This window comes from Haliaeetus leucocephalus, unplaced genomic scaffold, assembly GCF_000737465.1.
Source record: "Haliaeetus leucocephalus isolate CR32 unplaced genomic scaffold, Haliaeetus_leucocephalus-4.0 Scaffold897, whole genome shotgun sequence".
Classification (NCBI taxonomy): Eukaryota; Metazoa; Chordata; class Aves; order Accipitriformes; family Accipitridae; genus Haliaeetus; species Haliaeetus leucocephalus.
In genome coordinates this window covers 4748951-4757867 of record NW_010973333.1, presented here as the reverse complement: position 1 = coordinate 4757867, position 8917 = coordinate 4748951, and positions in this window count along the sequence as shown.

The window sequence follows — 8917 nt, the reverse complement described above, 5'->3', positions numbered from 1 at the left end:
CTAATTTGTGTGGTCACTTGCTTCTTCAGCATTGCTCCAATAGGCATCATTCTGAGACAGTGATTTACAGGCAAAAAGCCTAAAACCTGCTAGTACCTTAGAGAAAGAGTACACAGAGAAACCACTTCCCTGAGAACACATTGTCCCTCAGAGGTATTACCTTGGAAATAGGGTAAACCTTGACTTGCAATATTTGGTGTCTCTTTCTCCTTATTTCTTCCACACGGATATCCCTTTCTTGGCCCTGACAGTCTCCAGTGTGATTTTATCCAGTTTTCTTAACATTCAGTCCTTGGTTCTTTTCTACACTTTCCTAGATGGTTCTCCTATACTTTTTCCTTGCAACACAACTTGTTGAATTTGAACAAGTCATCACCTCAGCTTCTCAACAAACAATGAAGATGGTACACCTTCAGCCTGTCACGCTGAAATGCATTTTTCAGACTTCGTATCTATTGTGTTTTTTCTCTGAACTCTTCTTTTTATAATGTCATTTTCTCAAAAGCAGTGACAACAGGATCAGACTAGACATCCATGACATTTTTCCCAATGCTAGACAAAGGGGAAGTACCACCTTCCTACATCTATATGCAAGAAATGTTTTAGTGTCCTCACAAGCAGCCAGCCCCCCAGGAGTCAGGAGTAAACTGCTAGGAGATAGTGGTTAGTTTATCCAACAAGGACACCTAACAAGATATCCAAGGTCTTCTCAAAGTTACTGCTTTGTAAGACAATCATCTAGTCCATTTGGGCTCTGTTCTTTATTTCTAGAGGGATGACTTTATATTTAGCATCATTTAAATAAATAATTTGAGAATTTTCAACAGGTAAAAAAAAATGCTGAATCAATAAACTTAAAAGGACATGGTGGGGACACACATACTGTGTGTAATGAAACTTATACCTGAGACTTGTCTGATGTCTTGACTGTATTCCCAAGCAAGCTGCCTTAAGAGTTCCCAAACCAAGGAGTCCTCTGTGCACTGTAGATAGAGAAGCCTTGTTTTTCAGCTCCCATAGATCCAGGGAGCTCATTCATCATTTATAAGAAGAACAAATTGTTCCCAGTGTTTCTGAAATAAAATACTGTAGAAAGGGGAAGGAAAGGCTTTGGCTCTTCATTCTGATTCTGCAAGAACATTTTCTTCAAGGTCTTGAGATTTTCAATGGAACTGAAATTTTGGGTGTGTCTACACCAGGATTTTAATTCAGATCAGCAGTGTACATTTGAAGCAAATCTCCTCAGCGTGCCAGTCGCCACACTTGGGCTCACATTTCAGAATAGTCTTGGATCGTGTTCTTCCCTGACGAAGCTAAGGTATGGGAAGGACTCCTGTGGTGCCTCCAACATGCTCCAATGGGCCTTCAATCTGCAGAGTTAATCCGTAGTCAAACCACTGAAAAAAAAGGTAGTGTGGGCCTGGGTTCCTCAGCAACAACAGTTTTCCTCTACAAATCTGTACCTATTGGGCAAACCCCCTTGCTAATATGAAATAGCCATTGTATCCCAGCCAACCTAACAAAAGCACACATTTGTATGCACACGATTTCTCAAGCAACGTCCTTGCTACTCTTCATTATTATTAGCTACTGTATGAATTTTTTTTCCAGCAATTCCATTACCAGCCCCAGGCAGAATTCTTGGTTTTCACAAAGGCAGGTTCCCTGCGGTCTGTTCTGACCTTTACAGATATCGATTCAGAGTCATCAGCCTGGTCTCACTAAGAACAAAGCAGAGGACCTGGTAGGACTAGGACCATCTGGACTCCTAGATGCTGCCCACTGATTTCTGATGCAGTTTCACCACGGTCCATTGACCCCCAACCCACAGAGGAATATCAAAGTCTCACGATTTTCAAGGCATCCAAGTCAGCCTGCTTTCACCATCCAGCAGTGGACATCTAGAGCTGAGCTAATCCCAGGAGGCTCCTTCTGTAGCCAATGAAGAGACATGGGCCTCCAAAAATCATTTGAAATGACCTACATTAGAAAATTATCTTACGACAAGATTCATCACCCAACAGAGATACCTTTTTTACTACACCAAAAGGAGCCAAGGGTAACTATGTCAGATTTATGTGGTTTGGTTTTAGAAGCAGATTAATCCTATCCGTGGACTAGTTAGAAAGAGATGGAAAATTGAGATTTTGGAGAAGTAGAAAATTGAAATTTACATTTTCTACTGAAACCATTATAAATCTCCACATAACAAAATAAAATCGTCCACAATGATGAAAAGTTCTTTAAGTGACAGGTCAGGGGGAAAGTTGCTGTTTCCATGGAAGAATTTAGCTGAGATAAAAGCATTGTCCACAATCAGAATAGGATGTATGTAATAAGCAATTATCAGTTAAGAACTCTGCTCCCCAGGCTCGTTATAGAAAAAGCGTATCTAGAACTGCTGCTTAGTATCATTGTCTTAAGCTGAGTTTCACCTTGCCGGAGTCACGTCAAATCAGTGAATTCTTTTCTTTTACCATTTTCTCTTTCATGGTAAGGATAAGGCATTTGTCATTTGTTTTCCTAGCGGTATCTTTTCTATTTCATGCCTTATAGTTCTCGCTTTTGCCCGTGCTGCTGCTTTACTTGGCAATATCAAAGCAACTCCATCCCCTTCTTCTTATGCATGTATTTCTGTTATGGATTGAAGAAATGAGGATAATTCATGTCATTGGACTGGGATTTGTGGATGTCATCACATTTCATTAAAACTAGTAAGGCCTGTAGCTTGTTCCCTATTATTCTGTAATACAGTTGGTATATGGATTGACACAGCAGTAAAAGTAGATGAGGACATTTAAGTTTTCTCCATAGAGAAAAATCCCTCTGCTTCATTGTCCCCGCTTAGTGATATACTTTCCATGCTGTACTTGGGTATGAGTCTTTTGCTACCAATATAAATGCTGGTTCTATCTCTCAGGTATTTCCTTCTTCCTTTATTCTTTGACTTTTGTCCTCCTGTAAGTCAGATGATAGAAATCAGTGGAGTTTGTAAAGCTTTCTATAGCATTTTAAAACAATATCACAGCACTTAGTAAACAACTGCACTTTTGCTAGTTGATGCTATGGGTCAGTAAAACAAGATGGATGCCTTGTGAAAGTATATAGGCTTTTTGACCAACTTCTTTTTAGTGCAATCGTTTTTACAAGTCTTTTTCTATAGATGGGCTTCAGAATGAAGTTTTATCTCCCAGGGATGTGGAATAAAGGCTTGCAATAGCTCTGAACTGTACATCACACCTCAGTCCTGCTCATAGATCTTGCTATTAAGGGCTTGACTGGCACTTAATTTCCATCTCTATCTAGCTGTTCATGTTGGCTTCTTTCTCTTTCCTCTACTTTCTTATGACTTTCAGTTCTTTGTTTCCTTTCAGGACTTCCTTGATAAATTCAATATACTTCTTCCTGATCTCCTTGTGCTATTATTAGGTTGGAAGTGCATTTGTTTCTTATAAGCATTTTATTTAGACCATAGAACATAAGCATCTTCTCATTTCATTATTTCAGGTGGTTTTACACTCTAATTATTGTAACTAATCAAATGAGTTTTTATGTTTGGTTGGGTTTTTTTAAGTTATTTTTTATGCCTCTTCTGATGTTGTTCCTAGCTGGCTGTTTTGTTCCAAGACAAAGATGTTTTGAGACAGGTTTCCTTGGTCATACACCTAGTGCCCCTCTTTCACAGTTGTAAGAGAGAATTGCTCCTTGTGCCAGCTTACGTTAAGCATTCTGTATTCTGCTGCTTGCTTGCATTTTTGCAGAGCCCTACAACAAAGACAACTAGGCCCTTTTCTTGTGCTGGTGATCAAACTAAGAATTAATACTAAAAGCTAATCGCTGCCCAAAGAGTGGATCAACATTTTGTTGTTGTGGGTTTTTTTTTGGTTGGTTGGTTGGCTGGTCTTTTTTAAAGAGCAGGCAGCAACATACGGTGCTCCCTGACTTGCTCAGTTCCCAGACATATGGATGCCTTCCAGCCACCCCGATGGCAGAGTGGGCTGGCGACAGACTTAATGCCAATGCCATAGGCACCCTTGAATGCACAGCCTCCCCCGAGCGATGGGGAGAGCCTGTGGGGCATCCAGCCCCGCGCTTCCATCGGAAAGCTGTCTCAAGGTGCCCCTCGCAAGATCACAGAGCTACATCCAAAGACCTTTTGGATTAAACGTGTGGGATATTTGTCACTGTCATCTTTTGAAGACTGTTGTCCCTGAGCTGAAGGGTTTTGGCAAGCTGTGTGCTTGGTGTTAAACTCTGACTCTGAGTAACCGATAATGAACTATTCACTGTCAGCAAAGATTAATTTATGAGTGTAATAATAGTTATACGCTTACCATTAAATACTTCTAAATGGAACTTGTGCACATATGGAATAAAGTCAGTTTTGTGACATCTCTTAACTCTGGTCCAGTTTCATTAACTTTTATTTTCCTCACCTGTTTCCACTCTCATTATTGTCAGCCTGGGGGCAGGCACTTTCGAAACATTCATTTTAATTACAGCACAATAAGAATACAGCCCCATGTGATATTTATCAGCGGAATACTCAAGAAATTTTTAATATATTGAAAATAAATCCTGTTTATAGCATACTGCTTTCCCAACTGTAGAAGATTTTAGCAGTTCATATATCATGCATTTACCACCTTTTTAACATTTAAACAGAGCCTGGAATTTATACCCTTTGATGACTCACCGGTCCCTGCTGCTCAGATGTAATCATCACTCAATAAGAAGTGGAAGTACCGAGCGAACACAACTAATGCTGCAGCGCTGACTGGGGTGGCAGAGCTGAGCAAAGTGGATTAATAAATTCCAGCATGATCTATTCCTAGCGACAGACACGGGCACCCCAGAACAGGCTGGGTCTGATCCGTACATATGCAAGGCCAGGTAACGGAGAAAGTGAAACTGCTGGATACTCAGTACAGAAGCTCGTTATAAAAGTTTATGGTAGACTTTTACTGGCCCCTTAACACTTGAGGAATGCAACCTTTGGTGAATGAATGATTAACCATTTGCTGGGAGCTTGGGGAAATCGTTGAACAAAATATTTGTAGAACCGGTTTGAATAGGCTTTGGCACAGAGGACCACCTTTGACAGGCTAACTGTACCTTATTACAGTGGGAAAACACTTCATAGATCCATTAGCAAGGAAGCGTCCAAGGAAAAGCCTAACTCCTCACTACTGGGAGCTATTAGCACATAGTACTACTGGCCTTTTTCCCTGACACGTGGAAGGGTTGAACATAACAGCCAACTCTTTGGCCTCACAGCTCTGCAGTTAATGTCCTCTCGCAATTAAACACAGCGAGCTGGTTCTGCCTTCATCTGTGGGTTTTAGCTGTAACTGAGATCAGGCAGCGGCTTGGCACATCGCTGACCCTGCCGGGCATCTCCAGCATCTCCTTTACTGATGTGCACGACCGCGCTGCTTTGGCACCCGCAACAGATGCGCAGTTGGCGTGTTTAGGAGGTGCAAGGAGGTGCGGTGGCAACAGACTGCAGCTCGCTGAAAGGATTCCCAGGATTAAGTCCGTTGCCAGCCCAATCTGCCGTAGGGGGTGTCTGAAAATCCCCCCCAGCCCGCCCGGAGCCGGCTGCGCGGCTCCTTCGCAATGCGTGAGACTTCAGCCGCTCAGGATTGCTCGCACCCAGATCTGCAATTCACGTGCAGTTTCAAGGACCCGATTTCACCGAGGCTATGCTGATTTACCCCTCTTATGATCTGACCGTACGTATTTATTTAAAAAGCTGTCAGATTCAAGGTATCTTAGAGGCCTGTGTGGTCTATACTGCCTTTAGGGAGAAAGAGTGTATCAAGTGGCATAAACCTCAGTACTGGCACTAGGTATTTATGGGTGCTGTCATCCCCCTCAGACGGATGCCTGACAAACAGCAGCCAAGCGCAGCAAGGTGGCTCAGGGATGAAAAGGTTTTTTTAGCAACAACAAAGTCATAACGCGTCATCTTCTCAAGGCCTGACCCTGCCCAGGTGCCTCCTAGTTGGGATGCGAACGAAAGCCCGTCAACCCAGCGGCACCTCTGCAGGCCATGGAAAGGGAAGAAAGAGAAAGATGCCAGTCAGCCACAGTCACATCTCCCTCCTGGGAATCCCACTCCAGAGCTATCGAGTGGTGCCCCTCCGACCCTACCACAACCGGGATGCCCTGCGACACTTCTCTCAAGGCGTTTTGTCCCCAGAGTGATTTCTTTCTACCACGTGGAGATGATGGAGGGCAGTTCTAGGGAGATGCCACCTTCCTGGGACCACAAAAGCTTTTAAGCTGGCTGGCTGGCTGGCTCCACAACTGTTTCACTTCAGCTACAGGCTCCTCTGCTCTCTTCTGCCCCACACTAATCACCCTCCTTCCACCCCAGGTTCCTCTTCATTTTCTCTTATTTCCCTTTAGTTAATCCTCTCTAATGACCTCCTGAGGAATTAAATACAAATTTATTTATCTTCTGTAAAAAATGTATCTGAGAACTTGTTGTTTGCCAGCCATCACTCTGTTCATATGTTATAATTTTTTTTCCCCTACCCTTTGCCTTGCCTGTTTAAACAAAGCCTTTTGGGGTCAGGGACTCTCAGTGAACAGCAACGCACAGCACTGTGTGCTCACACAACAGGCTTCGAATCTCAGTTGACCCTTCAACAACCCTTAAGCTTAGACTGCCACAAATATCAACATATAATTTCAGCTAATAGATATCAATGAGTACCGAGGCCTCCATTTTAAACTGTGATCCCTATACTTGCCCAAAAGACCGATTTGTGATAACTGACAGACTGAAGTGTGGAGTGCTGTAACCTCGTGGAAAACCCTTGCATTTATTTGTGAAAGCAATTTTTTTAAAGAGGCCCCAGGACTACCCATATAGTTGCACCTATGGGAATGTGCTGCAAGTAAATAAATTTTCTTGGTGCTTAGGTTGTTAGAGTTGGGATTCACGTCACCCAAAAATTAGGAGCATACTCTGTGGTGATCATTTGTGTTCTCTCCATAGACAGCAAAGACAGACAGACATCCTCAGAGGCTGATTCATCTTAGGTGTCAAAGATGCCCTGCCAGATGGCTCCACAGGTCTCCTTTCCAGACAGATTCAGAAAACTGAATCCTCCCCTCAGTAAAGACACTCTTTGGAACAGAAAATAAACTGCTCCCGCAGGACCAATTTGTGTTTGCTTCTCCTCTCCACATGCAAACTACAAACCTAATATGTGGTCTATTTGTACCACCTCCATATTTGTATTCCACCTACCTTTTCAATTTATTCTGCCTCACAACATGAAAAGACCGCTACAAAGATTACCGTTCCCTATGTTAAACTGAAAATAGGACGAGCAAGAAAGATATCCTCTATGATTTTGCAAACTGCTAACACAGTAGCGTTTGTTTTCAGTACTTGTTCACGAGCCCACATACCCACTCCCAAGCCTTAAAAGCTGCCCCTTTTGCATGTCCATTTTGTGACACCAGAAGCTAACCTGCAGGAGACCCAAGTGCTGGCTATCCCACTTGAAGTCAAAAGAAGCTGCAACTTGTAAGGCAATAATTACATTGAATCTGTTTATTAAATTATTTTATCTTTATGGTTGGGTTTCTTTCCTATCAGTTTAACCTATTTCAATACCAATATTTCCCATTGCCTTCTGCTGGAGACAATTGCCAAGGTACAAAGAGCAAGCAATGCATTTTCCCAGATTGAACAGAGATAGCAGAATGAATCACTGCTTCATACAGCCTTTTTTTGAAGGAGAGCCAAGAGAGACATTGATTTAAAGAGTAAAGTAATTGGCACTTTGAGTTTTGATCTCACATATAGAAAACGTAGAAGTTCAAGAGAACAGAGAATTCATCAGAATTCATCCAGTGTGACAAGGTACTGCAGAACTTCTGAAAAGTCACATAAAATAAAGGCTAATAAAAAAAAAAAAAAGTTCCAGCCTATCAAATTCAACTATTTCTTCTCTCTGGAGGAAATTTAAAAAAAAAAAAAAAGAAGACAGTTTGTTTTATTTTGGTTTGATTTGGGGTTTGGGGTTTGGGGGTTTTGGGGGGGGGGGAGAAGGGGTGCCATTTTATTCAGGTTAAAAAGAAATTGGGCAAAATAGGTGAAATTTACCTAAGAAACTTCCTTATGTATTATAGCTTTGGAGTTGCAATTCAGTTACCTTAACCTCCAGTAAAAGGCCCAGACTAGTTCCTTGTGGCAAATCTTTTTGATTTATTTAAATGGGTTTGGATCAGGTACGTGAATAAAGAGAAGTGGTCCAATTTCTAGGATTGAAAGCTCTAGTCTCTGCTTTGCTGTGCTAGCAATTGCTAACCTTCAAGATGTGCTATGACAGCACAACATCTGTTTCCCCGACTCTCCATGAAGAAAAAGGAAGCAATTCAGTTGTGCAGATCAACAAAACAAATACAAATCAAGATACAAGCATTCTAACGTGCCTTTTGCTCCTTTAAAAAAAAAAAAAAAAAAAAAAAAAAAGAGAGAGTCAATAGCAATACAGTCTCTCCACAAAAGAAGAGCAAAAGTGAAATATCATAGGGTACTCTACATAATGGAGAAAGCTGTAGATTCTCAAGGTGAGAAATGCTGTTTTCTGGTTTCATATTGAACAAACCAGAAAACTTTTGGCTGTAACTGAGAGGATGGCAATGAAGAGTAGACCTGGCTGTTTTGCTCTTGGCTGCTGGGCCACAGTATTACTCAAAGCTGTGAAGTGATACTTAGATGAGAGCTTTGGTATCAGGAATACACCAAGACTGCATTTGTTATTTTTCTCTCTTTATAACTTTGTTTTTGCCTTTGTAATCCAAGACTTAACCTTTTCCTTGGTGGAGTAAATATGGAGGGTGACTACTAAAAGCTTATCTGCAGTGAGGATCAAATTCTACAAAAATGAGA